General features: G+C 41.0%; 1 protein-coding gene across 3 annotated transcripts in view; it reads right to left on the bottom strand.

The window, feature by feature from the left end:
* Window positions 1-26,422, bottom strand: part of kdm6ba (lysine (K)-specific demethylase 6B, a) — a 125,431-nt gene that overhangs the window by 40,977 nt on the left and 58,032 nt on the right. Inside the window, exon 1 of one of the 3 annotated variants that reach the window (XM_067446670.1) lies at window positions 14,674-15,004. The exons of the other annotated variants lie outside the window; for them this stretch is intronic. The gene's annotated coding sequence lies outside the window, so the exon portion shown is untranslated. Of the gene's footprint in view, window positions 1-14,673; window positions 15,005-26,422 lie in introns of those variants that run through there. 3 annotated transcript variants of the gene reach the window in all.

Genomic DNA, 26,422 nt, shown 5'->3' with positions numbered 1-26,422 from the left:
GATTTAGTCGCATGCGAATGATTTACTTGCATTGTAGACGGTTGCAGACAAAACGCAATAAACATGTTATTTTGCTATCGGAGGCGGATGCTGTTGTTTGGGAACGCAGTTTTGGGAGGTAACCATACCGAAGCATTTTGACGCATTTCAAAACAACTAAAACAGCTTTTCAGATGCTTTCCCAACCGTCCAATCACAGTGAAGATCCTGCCGCTTGTACAATGGCAACAGACGACAACAAGCATAATTAATAATGGAGTAAAATCATTTAAAACAAGAGCCAGAGCAAATACTTTACATTATATTGACATGTTTATATAGAAACAATACAGAAACAAACTATCTGTGAAATGAGATGCTAGTAACACGGATATTCTACTGAGCAAGCAAATCGTCTCAAATAAAAAAAACTGCTGCCAAAACGCTCTCAAGCGCCCACAGTGAGGTGTTTGCAGCAGAGCGCCTGGTGTTTTCTACTGGCTAAAAACTCAATGGTGGACCTCATATTTCCTCACACATCTTCACACTACATAATAATATGTATTTTGTTCTTCAAAACAAAGAATTAGCATTTTTTTTTTTACTGCATATTTGTCAACTACCCATGTACACCAGCTGGGGCATGTGAACACACTCACCAATACAATGACCTACTGAACACACACACACTCGTCGTCACTCATTGTGGCCAGCACATATTACACTTGTGTGACTCAACAAAACTCGCCCGTTCTGTACACCTCCAACTGTGAATAAGATTGTACTAACTCCACGCAGAGGCATTGGCTTTCAATGAACCTACAAACAATGAAATTTCACACATTCTGTAATGTGCGTTAAGGTGAAAAGGAGACAAGGCAATACAAAACGTTTACTCTACAGTGCCACTCATCCAGAACGAAAGAAAACACAGACCCACTACAGAGGCACACTAAACCTGTTCTTCCATTGTATTAATGATCTCCAGAAAACGCCTACAGGAACGTTTCTATCATGTAGGAACTTTCTATTGGTGAGATAACAAAATCCTTTCTTCTCACAAAACCTTTTGCATTTTTATATTTTCGTCATTATTTAATGCACTAACCTGTTTTCCTCAAGTATGCTTTCGGCTGCTCCCCAGAATTTGAGCAATTTCAGATTTGACTATCCTAATGTAGGCAAAGCCAGACACACAATATTCCACTAAAACAAGATTTCCCCCACATGCATTTACAATTGCCCCTGAGCTACTAGTCAACTTTTTAACAAAAAAGTAAAAGAGTAACTATGTCTGAAAAGCTTTTCCACCCCTGAGGGCCTCAAACCTGGACAGCTAAAGTCTGTGACACAGTTTCATCAACCTTGTCTGTTACAGAGCATTGAGGTTATATCACTTTACTTACCTAACCAAACTCCTCACCACACCTGCTTCTTGTGACCCACACTCACACTGACAAAGACCTGCAAGCGGGCACCGCTCTTATGGGTCTTGCAGTGTGGAAGTCTGAGTTTGTCGTATGTTCGTGTGTGAGCTTGTTTTGCGTGAATGAAAGGTACTGTATTTGGCTGTTATAATGGTTAGTCACTATGTGACTCAGAGCTGCTCCTCGTGTTGGGACAGTAGACCACATACCCATACGTATAAACACAAAACACACAGACTACAACATTCATGTGAGCACAAGGCATGAAGTTATTTATTGAAGACAATTTGCATGTGCCAAAGGCAAAAGAATGTTGTGGGTAGTTGCCAAGGCGGTTTTAAGCAGTTGCTAGGATGTTCAAGGTGGGTACAAAGGAATTCTGGGTTGTTGATAGGCATTTATTTACTGACCAAAAGAATCTACCAAATTATCTATGACAGTGGTTCCCAAACACGTTCCTGGAGGGCCACCAACAGTGCACATTTTGTAAGTCTCCTCAACCAAACACACCTGATTCAAGTCTTCAGCTCATCAGTAGTGACTCCAAAATCTGATGTGGGTGTGTCAGACAAAGGAGATATGCAAAATGTGCACTGTTGGTGGGCCTCCAGAAACGTGGTTGGGAACCGATCGCAGCAAAGCCTTAAAAAAAAAAAGTTGAGAAAATCTTTTGAAATCGGACCCTGATATCTTACGTTTACGGGCATCCCTCAATGCAAGTCTATAGAGGACCATTTCTTTGTCTACCAGATAAACACAAAGTCAAATTTATCTGGTCAAAACCACACAACTTTGCTTAACAAGCTCATTTGAGATATCATTCATGTCTGTCTGTAGATCTAGAGTATTTAGTGTGTGTTCACACTTGCAATGTTTGGTTCGAATAAAACAAGCCCAAGTGCGATTGCTCTCTTAGTGCGGTTCATTTGAATAAGTGTGAACGCTGCCAATCCGAACCCTGGTGCTCACCAAACAAGCGGAAGAGACCCATCTTTTCAACGCCAAATGAACTCAGACCAAAGATATGTAAACAAACCAAAAAAGGGACGTGACAAGATGCGGCCCTAAAAAGGACAAAAACACAAGCACCTGTTTTTTTCTCTTCATGTCATGATATTGCCTATTACAGTTCGGTAAAGTCGTCAGAACTGCGTCTCGCTGCAGCAAATCTTAATTTGTGTGTGTGATGGAGGGATTCCTGCAGCTATTTTCACTTCTTTACACATCTTATAAGCTCTTCATAAGTTCTCAGCTGGTCAAAATACCATCATATGTAGCTACGCACACACAACGAGCGCATTTAGCCGCACACAGCATTGATTTGAATGTTTAACCAATCAGGCTGTGAGCATATCCCTATGCCTTTAGGTTCAGTGTTAAAACCCCAATGTGAACACTAAGCGGACCAGAACTGAGTGAAACACACCCTCAAACAATAAAGCAAGGCGTCAGCAAAACATACCTTGAATGCAACGTATAGGTCATCTTGGGGGGGAAAAGTGTTTGCCAAATGTTAACATGTTGAAAGTTGAAAGTATCAAAGTTGAATATTTATGGTTAGGGGTTTGATTGTATCCCAAATCAGTTGTTCCACTATAGATGCTTTTACAACTCCAGAAGGAACCACATTTTCTTCCACTGTGTTAAAATGACAATAAACATGACTTTGACTAACTACAGTATGAACAACTGTAATAGTAACTGCCTAAGCAAAACCAGCACCCCTACATATAGAAACCATCACATCAATCAGCAGATACTTTAACATTATTCAAGGTATTTTCTTTCACTATCTTCATTCCCTGGGATTCAAACCCACAACCTTGCCATTGCCAGTGTCCTGTTGAACCAGAAAGTTACAGAAAGTCTTACATAGACATAGAAATACCAGGTCAAATCATGATCCTGTTTACCTGTGCAAGTCCATTTAATTTGTTTTGGTCTATCAGGTTTCTTCCCACTAGTCTGCGTGCAGCTGTGTGGTTGTGATTGTGATCAGTCGTGTGTGTGGGTGTGCAGGGAGGTGGGCAGGGTGCAGAAACCACGATGAAGACTTGGTTTAGTGAACTTTTGCAATATATAGCATGAAAAGGTCAGATGTGTGTCTACAGACCATGTATGGTTTGCGAAAATTACCCACATTCAAACCTGTACCCACACACGCTATTGTCTAAACATTAACCAACAAAGCCAAGCAGGGATCCCTAGCGCTAAACGCAGACTCTCCTAAAGAGTGCATGTAAACTCTCTCATGAATATTTCAAACGTCTTTGAACATCTGTCAGTCATTCATGAGGGTGTGGTGCATTTCTGTTGGTCTCTTTCAACCACACACACACAGCTGACCACATAACAGTAGCTTGAGTAAGAGAAACAGACAGCAGCCCACAACAAAACAGCCATTTTCTGTTTTTCCCTTACAAAGTTCAATAAACGACTTTCCATCCACATCCACAGACAGCCAGACTAGACACACACAGAGAGAGAGAGAGAGAGAGAGAGAGAGAGAGAGAGAGAGAGAGAGAGAGAGAGAGAGAGAGAGAGAGAGAGAGAGAGAGAGAGAGAGAGAGAGAGAGAGAGAGAGAGAGAGAGAGAGAGAGACAAGAACATCAGTCAGTCAGGTAAAAACATGCTGAGGTGATCAACAAACAGGCTCACACATGTTTCTGCACCTTCTCCATTACAAACTCACAGAAATAAATCATAAACCCTGAGGGATCAACTTCTTGTGCATATCAGTCTAACAGTTATAGTTGCAGATCTGACGTGAACAAGACATTTCTTTAGTGACTTCAGGTCCCGCAGCCCGGCCAGTGCAGACGACTAGCACAGACAGACAGTGCAGACTGTCATTATACGCCACACCAAACGCAGCAAATATAGTCTTCAGCGTTTGACCGTGACTAGCCTTTCTACTGCGTTAAAAACATCATTGGGGCTGTGTATGCATTTATAACCTGTAAAAGCTGTTTTACCATGTCTCAAAGGCGTGCAATGGCAGAGATTAGGTCTGAATGTTTCTGTAAATCAGCATTCGTTCATAACATAGTCCAAACAGATTATTTTTTTTGATTGTACAGGTACACATGCATCAAAGGCACACACCCTTAAAGGGATAGTTCACCCAAAAATGAGAAGCATGTCAACATTTACTTCATTACTTAATGTTGTTTTAAAGCTGTATGACTGTCTTTCTTCTCTGGAATAGAAAATAACACCATGAACTTTCATTGTATATATATATATATATATATATATATATATATATAAATATCAGATTTTTTACACAGGTTTTATTCTCAGATGTGACGCCCATGGACTGTTGTCTGAACGTCTGAGGCACACAAAATAGGAAACACTTTTCAAATTGATTTTTAAAGTCGTCATCTGATTGGATAAATTTGTGTGTCGTGTGTCCCATTCTTTAAAGTCCGCCTGGAAACAAAGATGGCGTGAAGCCAAACCCCCTCAAAGAAGAAGAAAGCTGTCATGTTTACAACTGTGACAATGAGCGCATATCAGGAACAACTAAACACTGAATTGTGAAGTATGTAAAGATTGTGGCATTGACTCATTAAAATACATCACACCGCTTTTTTACCAAGTTTTACACACCGTTCTGTTATTGTAGGGACGTCAATGTAACATTTTCACACCTCTAAACTTGACGCAGAACAAAACAAACTGTAATTGGTTGCTTTATGCCAGTCAGACTTAGCCTGGATCCCAGCCCAATTTAGCCCCTCCCACAACATTTAATTAGTAATTATGCCTGAACAGAACCTGTTTGGACCAATGAAATCATCAGGGCGGGCTTTAGACGATGACGGACAGATGATCAACAGTAACGTAATCATGCACGTCATCAGAGGCGCTTGGGTTATTTTTGTTCAAATCCTAAACGGAGAGCTTGTTTGTATCTGCATTCACCGTCACAATTTCTCTCTGAAATGATGATCATGTTGGGTATGTACTCTGTGTATCCTTAAATTGATTGTCTATTCCAGCGCGTATGCAGACAGGGTTGCCAAGTTTTTACAACAAAACCCGCCAACTACTAGCCCAAAACAAGACAACTGAGGTCGCTTAAATCCGCGGAAAACAATGCAGACTTGGCAACACAGTGCAGTCAAGTTCTGTTGACATTTGAAAACTAATGTTTTGCGTCGCTCCGTTGCTCTGATTGGTTGTCGGTCTATCCAGTCGAGATCTTTCCTGGTTCGGTTGAAACACGCCCCATAATCACAGCCCAATGGAGCAGTTTCAGACTCATATTCTGACTAGAATTGATTATGACCATGTCAGGCTAAGTCCGACTTGCCCTTGGCCAAAGAATACTGTGATGGAGTCCAGACCTTCTGCTGTCAGTAGACTATACAGGTTTAGAACAACTTAAAGGTGAGTAAATTGTGGAATTAAATTACAATTCTTGGGTGAACTATCCCTTTAAGGTCTAACCAATGAATATTTGTTGGGCTGAAAGAAAATGAAATGTGCTCTAGTACTCTACTCTCCATCTTTTTTTTAACATAAGAGCACACGTGACCGTTTTACCTCGAATGTTCCGGTTTGCTGCTCCAGTTCGAATGTTCAGCCATTTCAAAAACTGCTTGATATTGAATATGAATATAATTATAAACACACTGGTTGGTTGCACAACACAATTTTCAGCTGGCCTTCCATCCACCATAGGAGGAATAAGAAAGCCAAACAATACTAGCTACAAATAGTCTAGAAATCTAGACGCACCCTAGTGGCAGCAAATTTAATTTGCCCTCAAGTGTCGTCTAGGCACTCTCAATACCATTCTGAGCTGTGTTCCTCAAAATCTGGACGGCCCAATCACATCATGTATAGAGTCGGCGGGCGGGGCCATAATGACGATGGCCGAGTTGCGTTTGCGTGCTTCTAGTTAACACAGAAACTAGCGAACGGCGGCGGTCTTTCGAATCAGCTCTGACCGTGACTCTGGAAGACTTGGAGTTAAGCTTTTCTCTGAGAAAAGAACGGCACTGAAGTCATTCTTAAGAAGGGAAGATGTGTTCTGAGTTTTGCCGACCGGATACGGCGAATGTTTAATCAGTCAACGAGCTCTGTTTCACCTTCGTTGCTCTGGTTGGTGTACCGCTATCCTATCGCGTGCAGAGGGAGTTTGAAAGACAACCGTTTATCCCGCCCCTCGAATTGAGATTGTCTATGGTGAGTTTCCAGACCAAACATCTTGATGTGGGTCTGGCTTGTCAGGTTAAGCTACAAAGGAATAAAAGACAAAATACAAGTCATTAAAACTGTAGCTGATGGTTTGCAAACTAGTAATTCTAGTATTCACAGTACTCATAAGAGTAGGCAAAAAGTATCGGATGACCTACTTCTTCCAGCGAGATTCTGAGTGATGGACACTTTAGTATCCCATGAGGCCTCGGGAGAGGATTTATGAATCCCAGTAAAGCGACACAACTGTCGCTGGTACGTCACATGATAATGACAACATGGCGGCTGCAGTACGCCTGGATTACATTCACACTACACACATGCACACAATATACAACATACTTTTTTAGTGGTTGCAGGTAAGTACTTATTCAAAATAAGTACCTACTTAAGAGAGTATGCGATTTCGGATATTCAGTACTCTGGATGCCTTCTCATTTGGTGTCTAATGCTGGTTGGCAAAAATAGTGCCATCAGATGTGCTGGAGTATCGATAACCGAGAGGTCATGGTTGTCATGGTGTGTAGGAATTATCGATTAAGATTACATTTAAATAATGTTTTATGTATGAAAAAACAACAAATGAAATGATTTAAGACTGTGCATGCATGCATGTACTTTATATTTTATATGTCTTTGAGTGTGTGAGTGTGTGTGTGTGTGTGTGTGTGTGGGCTTAGAGGTGTGTTGCATTCATCAGTAAGTCCATATGTTTATGAAATTCACATTCACACAAAACCTTACTTCAATCGCTCAAACTCACATATGATCCACACATGGTGTCTCTGAACCACCACAAGACCACACACACACACACACACACACACACACACACACACACACACACAAGCAAAGAACAACACACCGACAAGTATGAACGCACACACACTCACACTTGTACTTAGGCAATACTTCATATAGCAACATGTACTCAAATTATACTAAATTGTAGTATTATAAAATTACACTTATTTTTGTAAAAACACGTGATGCCCAAAGTCAAAAACACACTGTCAACAAATCGAAAAGCATGATGAAGAATGAGATAATGTCTGCAAAAGAGGAAGAGAAATAAAAAAAGAGAAATTCAGTAAGGTGTGGGGAATTTGAGAGGCATTCTGGGAGTTTCATTCAGATTTTCTGATTCCGAAAAATGAAGAAAGCATGTTTAATGTCACGTGAGAGCACAGTCAGCACACATTAAATGAGTGGGTCAGCTGACAATGCTTACGATCATGGGCTTTTCTTGGCTCTTCCCCTTTAATGAGATCTCTACATAGGGTTAGACACCAGTTAACAGTAAACAATTGACTGTCCAGGTATTTACCTCTTTTTTTCACCCTAACCATATCCATTAAATTAATCAGGGTTTTAAACAAATTACTTGAATAAACGAGTTAATGACAATAAAATGTTGAAAATATCATCACTCTTGGAACGATCACTGCTCAGCCAATCAAATTTGCGGACTGGAACTAAATGTTTAGAACGGCAAAGAATATGATTTCAACAAAAACAGCAAAAACAATGTAATTCAACAGTGAGTTTTTTGTTTATGTAGGTGCACATTAATTGGATTGCATGCTTTGTGTTCAGTTGGTGTGTATTACTGTTTGTGAGCGTGCAGGTGTATTCATGTGTGTGTGTGTGTGTGTGTGTGTGTGTGTGTGTGTGAGTGTGTGTGTGTGTGTGTAGTGTTGATGATGCAGAACTCAATCTGTTCCACACCTGTCCGTCTCTCCCTGGGGGAGGAGCCTGAGGCTGCACACACACACACACACACACACACACACACACACACACACACACACACACACACACACACACACACACACACACACACACACACACACACACACACACACACACACGCAGGCACAAAAAGCCTTTTGTGCTCCCTCTCGTCTTCCACATATGTACATGCATACACAGAAATATGTGACGTATGTGTGTGCATGCATGTGATCATGGTTGATGACAAACACACAGAAAAAGACAAACTAAATGTATTTTACATATGCACGTTTGACAGATGCCAAACCAAAAAGGTGTTTATATGTACAGATTAAGTGCAAATATCTAAGGAGAGATGATGATGTATAGAGAGCGAGCGAGAGAAAAAGTGAGCGTTTAGTGTGAGGGAGGGGGAGGGGGGTTACTCTGGGACGGCAGAACCCTGTGACATGACACAGATGCACTGATGCTGAAGAGAGAGAGCGAGAGGGGGGGGGATGGGAGGAGAGGAGAGGAGGAGGGGTGTGAAATCACACTGCTGTTCTATTTATTCTCAACCAGAGCACACGAATGCTCACACACACACTTACATACACACACAGCAGGGGACGCTACTATAGCTGCAAGCAAATGGCTCCACATAAACATTCAATGAAAGCAACGTCCACAGCGGCCTGTGTTACTGCTGCTAAAAACAAATGGGATCAGATCTACACACTCCTCGTATCTCGCACCTGCCGCACTGAAGGTGGCAACACGTCCACGCCAGCACACACACACACACACACACACACACACACACACACACACACACACACACACACACACACACACACACACACACACACACACACACACACACACACACACACACACACACACACAGAATGATTCAGAGTTTTCAGCATATAAACCTCAACTCCCAAAACCTGCCTCTCTTTTCTCTTTCTTTCTTATTTATGATGCCAGCTAAGAGCTTCTAAGTGTCTCTATAAACAGATTATTGTGATCTTAGAACAAAGAATCACATTACAACATCAGCTTACGCCATAAAACAGAGCCCTGTTTCCAAATCATGGGGTGCATTCAGGCACTTATCAGGGCTCAACAAAAAGGACGGACTGGTGGCCAGTGTGTGTTTCAGACCTGTCCTGCGTTATTTGCCAATTATTATTTTGTCAAAATAGTGGGAATGAGTGGATAGTCTTGGAAGCAGCAAACCAATCTGTTTCAAGCGGATGCAATGAAAATTTGCTAAAATATGTTATAGATGTTATTGTGAACGATTCATCCATGTGTGTTTAATTTGTTTTCACCTTTTATTGTGTCCCTTACAAGTTAATTTGGACCCTGAAATGAAAAAAAGTCCATAGTTATGTTATTTACCACTAGCATTCGAATAGGACATTAAATCAATGTTTCATATTAATGTTTGTTGTTTGATTAACATTAATGACGGACAGCGGTAGGTTTATTAGGCTACTGTCACTTTAAGACTGAATGCACAGATCTAATAAAGGGCAGAGAGGCATTTCTCCCAACTATTTACATTCACACAAGTGACTGTTTGCACAAACTTTGTGTGTATTTGACAGTTTAAACACAATACTCAATACTTTCACATTGTGTAACAGGATTTTAGAGCACATTCGATGTATGCCAATAAGAAACTTGCGATATAGCGAAGAACTGCGTCACAGTTGTGACGCGTTATTTTGGGATTGGGCCGCAGAACTGCAACTGTAGCAAAATACGACGATCTCTCTTCAAAGGCAGATCGTGAAGACCTTTTAATCTTTCAAAAATTGTGATATCGCACACCCCCACTGCCATTCATATATCTCACATGGCCACATGGGATAGTGAAGTGTCCATCGAATACGTATGTGTGTAAAGTTTCTGGCCTAAACCTTTTCATGCAGGTGAATTGAAAACAAAGGTCAGATATATAGACATATGGACAATTTATTACGTGACTGAAAGACAAATTTAACTTAATCTACAAAACCAATACTCATTCATAAAACACATTAATAAACACACACACATACACACATCCTTTAAGCCAGCTGAATAAGCGCTCCAGACGTCTCACACTACAGAAACAAGAGCAGTGAGAAATCAATTACAACATCAACAATGGCTTTGACTGCAACAAGACACACATGGGGGTCGTCTATACGGGCTACCTCATCTAGAGGAAATGGATCAGGTTGCTGGAGTGTGAAATGCAGGAGAGGCAGAGCAAACACACATACGCACATATCACTGTCCAGAGAAAGGCATTAAATCTCGTACAGACCTGCAGAGAATCTCGCCGTTGTGCAGCCTGAACGGCTCCAGTTCTTATCACACACCTCACACACACACACACACACACACACACACACACACACACACACACACACACACACACCAATGTGGCGCCTTACACTACACGAAAACAAACACACACACACCTTAGCATACAGACCTTACACAACAGGTCAGAGTACAGTTAAAATCTCTCTCACACAGTAAAACACACACCTTACACAAGAGGTCAAAGCTCACTGGAGAACTGGGTTAGAAGGACGGCGCGTACTTAATGGTATTACAGAGGATAGAAAGAGAGCGAGAACAGGGAGGAAAGTGTGATGACAGAACAATGAAGAAATGGGTACAGAAAGCAAGCTCAAATACACTCTTTTGACCCTGAGATGACCTTTCTCTCTCTCCATATCGCTATGATCTCGGCCATCGATTGGCTCGGTGCCATTTCACCCATTGATGTTGAAACTCTATCGCTCAGTCACATGACTCTGTTTAAGTAATGCGAAACACCCATCGATCACTCCCAGGGGTCGCAGAAGGGTCATGCCCCATAATGCACTTTGCAGAGAGCTACATTTTGGGGTGTTTGATTATTTCATTGAGCACATGGTTTCCACTGAAACAAGTGTGTAATGTTCCAAAATATGCCTGCACGATATTGGAAAAAACTGACATCGCCGTATTTAGTTTTTCTATTGCGATATGAAAACAATTTCACCAGATGACATGAATAGCTGGAAAGAATGAATCCTTCGATAATGATTGAGGTGATATAGCAGGGAAGTGCATCTGCATAGAAAAAAAAGTAACTACAAGTATAGATAAATACAAAAGAACAAAGATACAAATGAAGTTGTCAAGTTTAACATTAATGACACAGACGACAGCAGGAATATTAGGCTGCTGTCACTTTAAGAAAATGCACGGATCCAATATAATGAAACGCATCTGTTTTCTCAACTGTATATTTTCACATGAGCGACTGTGTTTACGAGGATACTCGCAGAGATGGGCATTTGACAATTTTGCATGTATGTGTCCGTTCAAGCACAAAAAGACGAGAAAGTGAATGGAATTTGATGTTTTTTTCCACATGATGGCCTACACACTGAATGATTATATTAAATAAATCCCTGGATTTATAAATTGCCTGGATCCCTGCTTTGCATTTTTCTAAAGGAAAAAAAAAAGCACTGTAGCATTGATGCTAGAGACCAAAGATGCTGTTAAATATAAATAAACTCGATATTCCAGGAAAAACATCTTTGGTTGTTTACTCAAGAGAGTGTATGCATGTGCATGTCAGTACCACCTCATTCCCAGGGGACTCAAGCGAGACAAAGGAGGCGTAGAAACACAGGTGTGTGTGTGTGTGTTTGGAGTGATCGAGTTGCACGCTAACGATAATAAGGAATTTATGAGATTGTGTGTGTGTGTGTGTGTGAGTGTGTGTGTGTGTGAGTGAGAGAGAGAGAGAGGGATAATGCCCGACTCTGAGACAGAGGGGAGACAGATATACTCTTCACATCTATCCTCCCATCTCTGTGATTTCAACAAAATTGGCCAAACAAAACAAATAAAAAAATCTCACCAAGAAATCACTTGAACTGTCAGCACTTCCATCGGATGGATGGATGGATGGATGGATGGATGGATGGATGGATGGATGGATGGATGGATGGATGGATGGATGGATGGATGGATGGATGGATGGATGGATGGATGGATAGATAGATAGATAGATAGATAGATAGATAGATAGATAGATAGATAGATAGATAGATAGATAGATAGATAGATAGATAGATAGATATTTAATAAAGTTCCAGTGCACTGATTAGTATTAATATCAGGTTCATTTTCTGCATGTCAGTGTTAATAAGTATTATATGTGTGTGTGTGTGTGTGTGTGTGTAGTAGTAGTTCATATCTCTTATCACTCTCACTAAAGCACATATAACTTGATCTCCATAAATCTGTACATTTCCCCGTCCCATGATGTTTGTACATCTCCTTTTCTCAAACCAACCAGCTGGGTGTCTATACCTTAACCACCTCCCCCTCTCCTCCTTCAACCAAAGAGCAAAACACCAGCCAAGCAACATTTCCCCTCCCCCATCCCTCTCTCTCTCTCTCTCCTTTTCTTCTCCAGGCAGCCCACTCAATCATTCCTACCGCCCTTCTCTCTCTCTCTCTCTCTCTCTCTCTCTCTCTCTCTCTCTCTCTCTTTCTCTTCATTCCAATGAATGCACAATCCCCCGTTCAGCCAGGCCTGTCCTGGGGGGTGGGGTTCAGGGGACATACACACCCTCACCACATCTGCAGAAGAACAAACGCCCATCACAGGGAGTGATAAAGAGAGGGCTTATAATAGAGTCAAAGGCAACATGATCAGGACTTAAATCTGGAAAGAAGACGAAGAAGAAGAAAAAACCTACCTAAACCAGGCTATGATTTGATGTTCTCCCAGTCTGGTTTTAGAGCCATTTTGGACACTTCAGCTGGTCAGGCTGGGAAGTCAAAGCTAAAATGGCTAAACTCCAGTTGGGACAGCCTAGGAGACCCACTAAAACAAGATAAGAACAGCAAACCACCTTAAGCTGGATTTCCATCTGGGCACTAAATACAAGAGCACAGTTTCACATAAATATGTTACTACTCTTAACAATGAAATTATATTTGGAAACTCTCGGAAATTTACCATTTTTGTCTTAATTTTTGTCTTTTTTGATGACAGTGGTGGAAAATGCCAAATTAGCTAGGACTAACAACAGTATTTGACATAAACTACTTCAGATACACAAACAGCCCAGTCATTACCAGTGCTGACAATTAGATTAGCAGCTAATGAATAGATTAGCACGCTGCTAATCACCATGGCATTATGGGTAATAACAGTCCTCACACCACTAACAGAGTTGGATTGTGCTCAGCTTAAACAGCAGCTAGTGGAGCTCAAACACGAATGTGGGCTAAAAGCAAAAGCGGCCTGGGGGCGACACGCACGCGCTGATGAAAACAGGCACCGGCGACAATACGCCAAATGCGTTTCAGGGCAGGCAGACAGTCACAATTTGCTCTTGTGCTGATGGACAGGGTGAGGAAAGAGATAGAGAATGAGAACGGGAGAGAGAGAGAGAGAGAGAGAGAGAGAGAGAGAGAGAGAGAGAGAGAGAGAGAGAGAGACAGAGAGAGAGAGAGAGAGAGAGAGGATGTTCTTCCGGTGGAGAACCACTGAGGAATGGAGAAACCGAATACTGACAGATGAAGACTTGAGATGGTTTTACAGATCTCCTGATGACAATGATGAAGTGTGCTCTTCTGGCAATGTTTTGTGTTTCTTTATCTTAGTGAAGAGCTTTAATTAGGGGTGGAGCCAACAGATACACACCCAGCAACGCACACACACACACACAATGACTCTTGATTGATCGAAACACTTCAGGATGCCGGTAATGGATGTGGGTTTTGTGAGACGGACACACAAGCCAGGAGGAAGCGGAGGTTTACACACACTCACGACACCGGGGTTTTACTCTAGGTCTCAACTAACACATAATCCATAACCAATCACCACTTCCCTATGACCACAACAGACAACACACACCTGCGAAACAATTACACAAACTCAACAAAGAGTCGCTAACAGAAGATAAATCTTGTCAGGAACAATTCTGCCATACATCCTGCTTCTCCATATGGATATGAGGGAAGGAGACACTGGAAATAGTACAGGCATTTCTGTTTTATCTCCTCTTTTCTTTGCAGTAGAGTGAGTGTGTGTGACAGGCAGAACATAAACAGAGCGAGCCGGACTCAGTATACAACAAGCTTCCTTTGTGCGGCATTCCCACTGAAAAAAGCAGGGCAACTTTCTCTAGCGTGTCCTTATTCTGCTGAGCTGTCCAAAAGCAGCCTGGATACTTTCACGAGTTCAGTTTAAATGCCCTGCTGGAAGCACAAAGAAACAGAGCGGCCAGTGGTGGATAGAGCGAGCTGCATGTCTTACCGTGTGTCCCAATGTTATTCCCTGTGTCTCTGAGGTAAATCCACACTGAGAGCTGCTCGTTCGGTCTGTTCCGTAAAATCTCAGCTCTTATTTTCCCTTTAACCAGCTGCAGGCTTGACTATCTGCCCCCCTCACACACACATGCACATACACACACACGCACAAACACACACACACACACACACACCGGCAGCAGGGCTTGCAAACAAAAACACACCATGCAAAAGCTGACACAGTCAAGATGATGCAGAATTCCAGCTCCAAACTTAACAGAATTTCTTCTTTTTTTAGCCAAAGAAAAAAAAAAGAGTGTGTCTCCCTCGTTCTCCTTCTCTCTGATTTCCTCCCTCAATCCACTCCACTCCACTCTCTCTCTCTCTCTCACTCACACACACTCTTTCTCTCTGCTTTTTTTCCACTCAGTAGTCAAACAAAGAGAGGAAAGGAGCTGGTCTCTCATACACATACACACACACACACACACACACACACACACACATTGCTTAAGCCCAACCCCCGCTATAGGCCAGCCTGCCTCTCTTCGTTTTTTTCGCATCTCTTGCTCTAAACAGCCCCTCCCCCCGTCCCCTGTCACCTCTCTCTCTCTCTCTCTCTCTCTCTCTCTCTCTCTCTTAGCCTCGTTCTCACCCTCCCTCCTTCCCTGTGTGTCAGATTCAGATAGAAGGGATCAGAGAGCGGAAGGGATCCATTTACTATATTTCATCCTCTCATTCCCGTCCAATATTTCAGCGTGTGCATTGTGAATCTGCACCAGAATGTGGAACAGATTTCTGTAGATGCCCGCCAAATCAAAAAGTTATACAAGTGCATGCATGTTCGTTTATAAAATATTTTAGCTAATCACTAAGTGTGAAAGTCTTAATTGTGGGTCAGTCTTAATTGGTAGGTTGAAATTAGCAACATCCAGCAGATATTTCTTTCATTTGACCGATTAGTTGTCTGCGATCGGAGTCTTGCATGCAGATGAAACTCTTATATTTGATGTAATATGTGAAATAATGTTAACATTGTCATTTGCAGTGCAGGTCTTGAATCAATAGGCACGGGTGGAGGACTGCAGGTCCAATAACCAAGATTATTTTGACTCACTGATAGGTAGTAGACTGGGTAAACCCAGCCTGATCTGCTGGCGATTAGATTTTGCCCTGCAATTCTAACCTGTACATTAATTTCTACTGCTTCTGTTACACTTTTGTGAGAACCAATCACAGACGGGGTCATCCACCTGGCGTGCTATTGGCTGGTTTAACACGATGACGGATAGAGAAGCGATGGGTCGTTGCCTGTTGATCACGCCTCTTGTGGTCTGATTGGTTGAAGGACTATCCAATTGCGTACAGATTCATTTGAATTACGCCCATTGATCACGCCTCTTGTGCAGTAGAAAATACAGAGCAGACTCCCCAGACCTAGCCGAGAAATCTAGACGCACCCTAGCGGCAGCAAATTTAATCTGCCCGCGAGTGTCGTCTAGCAACTCTCAATACCCTTCTGAGCTGTAAACGCCAAACTCTTGCCGGGCCAATCACGTTGTGTATAGAATCGGTGGGCGGGGCCATAATGACGACGGCCGAGTTGCGTTTGCGTGCGACTGGCGAACGGCGGTCTTTCGAATCAGCTTTGACCGCGACTCTGGAAGACTTGGAGTTAAGCTTTTCTCTGAGAAAAGAACAAAGAACGGCACTGAAGTCATTCTTAAGAAGGGAAGATGTGTTCTGAGTTTAGCCGACCGGATACGGCGAAAGTTTAATCTATCAACGAGCTCCGCTTCACCTTCATTGCTCTGGTTGGTGGTAGCGCTATCCTATCGCGTGCAGAGGGAGTTTGAAAGACAACCGTTTATCCCGCCCCTCGGATTGAGCTGTCAATGGTGAGTTTACAGGCCAAACATCTTGATGTGGGTCTGGCTTGTCAGGCTACCCCTGACCAATGTTCAATCTTAAATTGAGCTTGGTCTGGTGGTAGCCTGACAAACATAGTCGTGCAAAAGATCACAAAATTCACGGTTGGGATCATTTACGGTTTTTAAACATCTTTAAAGACAAGTGAACAGTTAGTAATAATTAAAAAAAAAGACAAATACACAAATTACAAGCATAAACTGAATACTATAAAACAAGGTTACAAGTCTAACAGAAGCATTCAGGTACATAAATAGTAATAAATAGGCCTAAATGTAAAATAAAACTACTATGTTCACTGTATAAATTAAATATAGATTAATCTTTGTTAAAGCTGTATTGTTGGTTTATTAACATTAATGAGCAGGAATATTAGGCTGCTGTTACTTTAAGGCCGAATGCATGGACCGAATATACTGACACACATCTGGTATATGTTCACTTAAGGCACAACCGGGTCGGGTCGGGACAGAAATCATTCTAAGCGGTAAGCAAGTGAACATGGAATAAAACCTTGCGGGAGCATTGACCAGACTCCTGCGCAGATCTCTACTCAGTAGTCTGAAGACCGTCAAAGGTTTCTCTTTACAACGTGACCTGCAGCGTTGAGCATAGTAGCCAATAGCACTGCAACTGAAGTGATTTTACCCACGTTAGTAATTATAAAGGGAGCACTTTTTGCGCACTTTCTGAACATAATCTATTCACAATTTAAATAAAAGTTTTATTTTTCATGCTGCTAAGAGGACCAACGCCCACGTATACACTGCAGAGTTTCAAGAGAGAAAAACGCATTTAAATGCAGAGTGAATCCTCTAAAATATCCCTGATATTATAAAGGCTCACATTTCTTTTCTCTCTATATGTTCTCTCTGTATAAGGCGCTATATGTTCTTTTAATTTATGGAGACCTCTAAGCATCTGTGTAACATATGGTGCAATATATATGCGCATTTGTTCAAAATAGCCTGTATGGGCAGATAGCTGCATGGTGTAGTTTAATATTGTTTACACCACAGATGAGCGCTCATCTTTTTTTCTCTTGATTATTTCCATATTGGACTGTGTGTCTGTTTGTCTTAAATGCATCAACTCAAGAATGCATAATGTTGGTTTGATTGCATCAGGCAAACACTTTTTTTGTCTACCTGATGAAGTAGATCTACTGCAGGTGCGGTTAAATGTCTTTATGTCAAACAGAGGTGTGATTCCCAAAGGAACTATGGTCCTTAGTTCCATCATTACCAATATAGTTAAATGGAGTTTGCGAGCAAAGTTGGCCAAAAATGCTTACGATTACGGGTCGGGTGTTCTGTTACTGTGGGTGCGGGACGTGTGCAGGTTTACTAAACAGGACCTGTGCAGGACTCTGACCAGTGTTATACCACGTTTGGCCGTTACACAACTACATTACATGGCCACTGTCACCAAGGCTGCATTTATTTGTTGAAAAACCTGTAACATTGTGAAATATTATTACAACTTAAAATAACTGTTTTCTATTTTGATGCATTTTAAAATGTAATTTATTCCTGTGATCAAAGCTGATTTTCCAGCATCATTACTCCAGTCTGCAGTGTCACATGAGCCTTCAGAAATCATTCTAATATAATGATTTGCTGCACAAACCACATTTATAATTATTACCAATATCGAAAACACTTGTGCTCCTTACTGACCCCAAACTTTTGAGGGACTATATTGTCAAGGGGGTAATCTAGCGCTCGGAAAGCGTTCCACCCATAGGGACGGCCATTGCTAACCAAGCCATCACCTGCTGTTAGCATCCCATTGACTCCCATTCATTTTTGAGTCACTTTGACAGTGAATAACTTTACATCTGAGACGTTTAAAGACTCCATTTGTCCATTGTTTATTTCTAAAGAAACACGACAATGCATAAAAGGCTCCGTTACCTTGTATCTTACACTATCGCCCCGCAGAAGCTGTTTTTGTAAAAATAGGCTAACGATTGCGTCATAACCAACGCGACTCTGTCGCACAGTTGAGAAATTACCGTATAGACCTGAGGAGACGCTCGCAGGCAATCTTTTACTGTCTATGAGGCAGTCGGGGGGACATGGAGACATAGTCTGATAAAGTCAAGGGGGAAGAATGGGGAGAAGCCCATAGTGAGCCAAAAGCAACGGGAAAAAATATTTAAACAACGTGATTCAGATTTCCATTTCCACAACTACTCGAAGACCTACAGCTGTCAGACAGGAGGCTCACGTCACATCTACGTCGTCAAGCTCAGTCTGAGCCTGCGCAGTTCGCTCAGCCATCAGGAAGTGAGTGCTCCTCACTGACCTCACTTTCCGCCGTTGAAGTCAATGGGATAGCGCTGTCCATTTCTTTTACTGTCTATGTATATTGCCCATCACGCTCTCTCAATCTAAAGGCATCAACCACATTAGTCAGCGAGAAAGTCAGAAATGATCAATTTAGTAATACGTATCAGTGAAATGTGTGTGAATGTCTGAGATACGCATTTGTTTCTGCGCGTGTGATCAATGCGTGGGTGAGAGAATAAAGAAACAGCTGTTTTGTGCTGTAACTTTTTTCCTTTTGTCACCTTGAATTAGCCTCAAGTACACACACACACACACACCCTTGAATGAGGACAGCAGAGGATATCCACGTGTAGCCGAAAACGTTCCACTGCGAGACCCAAAAAAGCAGGCTGGATGGAAAACATGCTAACTTAGTGCAAAGAAGTCGTGCAAAGAAGTCATGCTTATATTGTTCAGTAATAAAGTGGAAACACACACACACACATAAAAAGCTGTCCCCTGATACACTGATGCTGTTTCAAGCTATTTTTAGCATTCTTTCATGAATTCCATTCCCATGATCCAATAAAGATGAAAGTTATTCTAAAAATCTTACTGAGAGAGGAAGGGAGGGTGAAAGATAATTCAGAAGCCAAATAAAGCCACATATACTATCGTCCTCGGTGCCGCTGGCCTAAGCATTACATAATTTCCATTGTATTGATTTATTACTGGAGAAATGTGGCTGTGTGCCAACGAGAAGTGAAATATTTGACTCTCGGCCAATAAACCAAAGAGAAGAGAGTGTTGTAAATGTATGTCAGGGAATGCTAGAGCTATCAAAGTCCTTTGTAGAGTTATGTAAGGGGGAAAAAAACATTTCTTACACAAATGACAAACAACCCTACGTCAGCATGTCAGATCTAATAGAGTTTGCACTGCTCTATCCTTTTCTAAAATCGTTTAAAAAATCATCTTTGAAAATGCCATTTACACCCTTAAAGCGTTACTTTACCCCAAAATTTAAATTCTGTCATTAACTTCTCACCCTCATGTCTTTCCAAACCTTTAAGACTTTACTTCATCTTCAGAGCTCAAATGAAGATCTTTTTGATGAAATCTGAGAGCTTTCTGTCCCTCCATTGACAGCTACACAACTGACACTTTAGCCCCTTTCACACTGCGATTCCGGCAAATACACGGATAATGCGACCCGGCATTTGTTCCCGGGCCGCTAGATTTGGTCCATTCACACTGCCAGCGAAATGCCGTAATATGTGCGCTTTCACACACAACCCGTAACGGTCCCTGGTCGTGTTGACACGTGACATCCGGATGTGACGAATAATGGCGAGCGATCTCAGCTTCAGCGCGGATAGTAAGGAGATCCGTGGTCTCGACTTGTGTCCAGTTTGCGCACATTTCTGCTTGTTTAATTTTAGTTTCTTTTGTATACGAACACTCTCTGCGTTTAAAACACCGAATAGCTCTTCTGGCACTGCAGGGTTGTATTATTGAAAAAACAAGCTCTATGAGTCGCACGATAACTACGTACATGTTGCGGCATTAGTTTCGGCTTTTGTTCACACAGCGCTCGTCGAATTCGGTAATCAATCCCGGGACGTGGTTGCTTTCACACAGAAGGCGACCCGGCAATGTTCCGGGAATATTGCGGGTCCGATGTGCAGTGTGAAAGGGGCTTTGGACACTTCAAAAAGTTCCTAAAGAAATCGTAACGTTAATCCATATGAATTTAGAGGTTCAGTCCAAATTTTCTGAAGAAACATGACCACTTCGATATGATGAACAGATTTAATTTAGTCTTTTATTCACACATTGATCACTAAACATAAACAGAAGCTCAACCGAACCTGCCTGACGTGCAAGAACAAAATTCATTGGTTCTTGATGAAGCTCAAACGTGATGCGTAACACGAGAATGAACCTCATTGGTTCTTGCAGAAGCTCAGACGTGATGCGTAACACGAGAATGAACCTCATTCAAGGCCGGACTTACCATTGGGCTTGACTGGGCTCAAGCCCATGGGCCCCGCCCAATAGGGGGCCCCGTCATTTTACGTTTGGTTTTTTCAATATGTCAGTCATTTCATTTTTATTTTAAAGTTTGTGGAAAACTAGCAGCCAAAAGTGGCCCGCCAGTGATAATATCTACCCGCGCCCGCATCTGCCGAATCTGGCAGATTGTTTTAATAGCGGCTGGGTCTGAAACATATTTGCCAGTGTAACGGAGGCGAGGTTTTTTTTACGGTCTATGAGCCAAGCTAACGAGAACTGTGCAGGTAAACTCCTGTCATTTCAAGAGATGCTTTCCTCGTCTAGCGTGGTGTGAGCATGGCGTTTCTGTTGCGTGTCAGCCGCGGCGCGGCTGCCGAGGGAAGCCCTATACTTCATGTTAAATATAAATATATTGCCTTTGATACAGCAAAGACAACGTCGGCAGTCGCCTATTGACCATACATATCTATGGTATTGACGGCAAAATAGGCTACAGAACATATTATTCTGTATTGACAGGTTTAATATTTCAAAATCGATAATTATGTTGTTTTTTTATTATTATAATTAGGCCTATATCTGCATTTATGTTAACCTACAGACTTTCACACATGAAAATGTCATTTTTTAATATGTATTCGTGTCAAAATGGCATATAAACATCTTTTCCTATTCTATTTTGCCTGGAAACGCTTCCAACACGCTCGCATGTCGCGTGAAAAATAGGCGTCTCTTCTATTCGAAGCATGCACGCGTTTTCCGCGCGGCTCGGACAGCACGTGTGACGCAGGCAGTATGCAAGCTCTAACCGGTGGGAGCCGAAATACAAACGGACACGCCACGCAGCCGAGACGGTCACGGCACGCTTGCAGTGTGTCTCCTGTGCGAAAAGACCCGAGTTCGAGCCCTGCCTGAAACGGGCAGTGCGAAACTAGGTAGGCTAAATCAACATACACTTATTATCAAATTTTTCTTTAGTGATCTTGCCTTCAAAATAATACGAAAAGCTTCAATCGGTGGTCATATAAATAAATTATCAGGTTTTTTTTTGTTTTTTTTTACATGTAACACTATATACTTTACCAGTCAGCATTTGAAATTAGCTTTCCACTTCAAATAGCGATTGGATCGATTATATTGTTAAGCCACCAGATGGCGACAAATTACTTTTAAAAAACATTTGTCATTGAATCGTTCATTCAGGAGATTTGTTCAAAGATGGTGATTAATCTATGAAACAGTTGTATTTGATTGAGGAATTGAATCATTCATTCAAACCCGAGTTTTTTTTGGTTTTTTTAATAATTCAGATTCAATTTTTTTTTATAGACTTCAGCAATTAACATACATTATGTTATTTTGTTTAGTTGTTTGTTCAGAATCGTGATCTCTAATTTTATTCTCAGTTTATCCAGAATTGTGTTGCTCTAATACATAGCTTGTGTATCATTTTGTTCTATCTAAAGTAATGTATAGAAGGTAGGGCCCGGAAGTGACTCAAGCCCAGGGGCCCCCACCACCCTAAGTCCTGCCCTGACCTCATTGGTTCTTGCTGAAGCTCAAACGTGATACGTAACACGAGAATGAACCTCATTGGTTCTTGCTGAAGCTCAGACGTGATGCGTACCATGAGAATGAACCTCATTGGTTCTTGCTGAAGCTCAAACGTGATGCGTAACACGAGAATGAACCTCATTGGTTCTTGCTGAAGCTCAAACGTGCTGCGTAACACGAGAATGAACCTCATTGGTTCTTGCTGAAGCTCAGACGTGATGCGTAACACAAGAATGAACCTCATTGGTTCTTGCAGAAGCTCAAACGTGATGCGTAACACGAGAATGAACCTCATTGGTTCTTGCTGAAGCTCAGACGTGATGCGTAACACAAGAATGAACCTCATTGGTTCTTGCAGAAGCTCAAACGTGATGCGTAACACGAGAATGAACCTCATTGGTTCTTGCTGAAGCTCAAACGTGCTGCGTAACACGAGAATGAACCTCATTGGTTCTTGCTGAAGCTCAGACGTGATGCGTACCATGAGAATGAACCTCATTGGTTCTTGCTAAAGCTCAGACGTGATGAGTAACACAAGAATGAACCTCATTGGTTCTTGCTAAAGCTCAGACGTGATGCGTAACACGAGAATGAACCTCATTGGTTCTTGCTGAAGCTCAAACGTGCTGCGTACCATGAGAATGAACCTCATTGGTTCTTGCTGAAGCTCAGACGTGATGCGTACCATGAGAATGAACCTCATTGGTTCTTGCTAAAGCTCAGACGTGATGCGTAACACGAGAATGAACCTCATTGGTTCTTGCTGAAGCTCAAACGTGCTACGTAACACGAGAATGAACCTCATTGGTTCTTGCTGAAGCTCAGACGTGATGCGTAACACAAGAATGAACCTCATTGGTTCTTGATGAAGCTTAAACGCACAGTTTATATGTGAATAAAAGCCTAAATTCACTCTAAGTTCAACATATAAAGCAATCGCGTCTCCTCAAAAATGTTTGACTAAACTGCTTGATTCATATGGATTTGTTTACGATCTCTTTATGAACTTTTTGAAGCGTCAAAGTGACAGAAAGCTCTCAGATTTCATCAAAAAGATCTTCATTAACTATATTCAAAGTATACTGAAAACATTTGTTTTTTTATGGGGGGGAGAGAGAGAGAGATAAAACCTGAACTTCCTAACAAACAAATAAACACAAAAATACATAGTTTGCCCTCCCTTCTCTCTCCTCTACTTTTTTTTGTGGAGCGGAGAGAGCAAGTGTTGACAGAGAGAAAGGAAACTCTGATAGAAGGAAAGGAAAGTGAAAATCACGCTCTTCAGCTCACAGCACAAATCGTTTCCTCTTTTCTACATTTCCAACCTCTCATTCCTCTTCTTTGTATAAAAAACACAACAAGGAGATGCTGATTAATTGGCAATTAACATCTAATGAGCTACAGCTGTGTGCAATTACCAATCAGCACATTCCTAACAATGCATCTCACAATGCACCATTCCTGTCTTTTCACTTAGCTTTAAATGAAGTTAACTTTCTTTAGGAAAACTGTCAATCAATTAATGTGAACACTGTTAACCCATTAGAATCATTATTAGCTGATTAGTAACATCAGTACAGCCACCAATACACACAGCGTCCAATGATTTCTGGGATTTGGAAAACACAAACAGAACTGCAGGGTAGAGTCATGCAAATTAAATTTACAGTATCCGTCATGAAATTTGTCAAATGGATGAATAAATAAATAAAAAAACAATCATGATATGGACTAGTGTTAGTGAATATTAAAGGACAAAAAAACTGCTATTGAAATCTGGTTTGCATAGAGCTGCACAATATATCAAAATTTTGCAAATGTACATATCGCGATATGCATATCTGCCTGATTTTAATAGTCATTGTGAAAAGTGAACGTACGTTTTAGGTCGTCCACCCCTAGTTCATGGGGATTTGTTTACCTGGATGTTCTTGATATTAAAGGGATAGTTCAGCCAAAAATAAAAATGTGATGTTTATCTGCTTATACCCCCAGTGCATCCAAGATGTAGGTGTGTTTGTTTCTTCAGTAGAACACAAATGAAGATTTTTAACTCCAACCGTTGCAGTATAATGCATGTCAATGTTTTTTTTTTATATAAGAGCCACTATGAGAGTAAAAAACATATACGAATCCATAATCCCTGTGGTTTGTGATGATACATTGATGTCTTAAAACACGAAACGATCAGTTTCTGCGAGAAACCCAACAGTATTTGTTATTTTTTTACCTCATAACAGACAAATCTTATCTATTATTCCTTTTAGTCATTACTTCCGTCGAAGAAGGTCAAAACCCGGTGCGATCATAGGAATGTGTACATAGATGCCTCAATAGCGCGGAACGGTTGAATGAGGTATCTATGTGCATAGGGTTTTGACCTTCTTTGACGGAATTAATGACGAATGGGAACCCTAGATAAGATTTGTCTATTTGTCTGATATAACTATATATTATCAAGTAAAGCAAAGAGTTGTATTTAAATATTTGCATTACATTTTTTTGTTAGTTTACATTGACGCTACAATACAATCAGATTTGTGACTGAAAGAATGTGAAACATAAATTGTATCATTCTCAGTTTTAAAATATTTAAAACATATATAATTTAATATATTTTACACACTTAAAGCAGTATCGTAATGCATATCGTATATTGCATATTATTTAACAAGGTATTGGATATCGCATTTTTCTTCAATATCGCACAGCCCTACATGTATCTGTGTGAATGAGCGGCACAGCTTTGTCTACTACACACACACTGAAACACGACACACACACTGAAACACACACTGACGCGCGTGGTGTTTTCAGCGTCTGACATCACACTATATGAGAACATGAACACATGACCTTCACCTCCAGAGCTGCTCTGAGATTCACTTGACCAGCATTTCACCATTTCTTTCGATAAATGTCTCTTTCGTTATATCATATATACACACAGAAACTCAAAGGTCTTTACAACAACTCGTCAAAATAAAGGTTTGGTTCAACTTGAAGAAATTGTGACAAAAATAGATTTTTGTAATAGTAGGCTAAACAGTAGTCACTGTATTTTTGTAAAAAAAAAAAAAAGAAAAAAAAAAAAGAATTATATATATATATATATATATATATATATATATATATATATATATTTTTTTTTTTTTTTTTTTTTTTTTTACTAACTAACTACTGTTTAGCCTACTATTACAAAAATATATTTGTCACAATTTCTTCAAGTTGAACCAAATCTTTAATTGATAGATTTCAGTCAGACTAAATAACTCAGTCAGACTTCAGTCACACAATAATTTGCCCTTTTTAAAATGTCATGTAAACACTTAAGTTTGACTGGAATCATACTAGACATCATTTTTTTAAGTCAGAGTAATACATCTGCATATAGAATCACAGCATTATGTGCTTGCTCTGAAAGACAAAAGAGAACACGTAATTATTACAATATTCAATAACACAAAGTACAATAATTCCTTTGCAGAAATTTTAACCATCTATCTTGTTCCAAAATAGGTGACTGTATATGAGTTCCACAAAGATTTGAAATGCGAGTGAGAGACGGTCACGTGACTCTCACACTCCCTTTTTCATTAAAAACTGATACCTCAACCCATCTGTTCAAAATGAGGACTAGAATGAGACAGACAGAGAGAAACAGAGAGAGAGAGAGAGAGAGAGAGAGAGAGAGAGAATAGAGAGAGAGGAGAGAGAGAGAGAGAGAGAGAGAGAGAGAGAGAGAGAGAGAGAGAGAGAGAGAGAGAGAACAAGAGTGACTGAGAATGAGAGAGAAAACGAGAGAAAGAGAGAACGAGAGCGAGAGAGAAGAGTTATGAAGAAAACTCTATTATGACTTCCTCTATCCATTCTTGCTTTTGTCTAATTCTCTTTCTCCATGAGAAATCGTTTCCTCTGAGGATATAAATGAGTATTTGTGTTGTCTGTCTGGCCTCAGCATGAAATTATAGGTCCATTTCCACC

This window comes from Pseudorasbora parva, chromosome 1 (genome assembly GCF_024679245.1).
Source record: "Pseudorasbora parva isolate DD20220531a chromosome 1, ASM2467924v1, whole genome shotgun sequence".
Lineage (NCBI taxonomy): Eukaryota > Metazoa > Chordata > Actinopteri > Cypriniformes > Gobionidae > Pseudorasbora > Pseudorasbora parva.
This window is presented reverse-complemented; position numbering and strand designations above follow the sequence as displayed.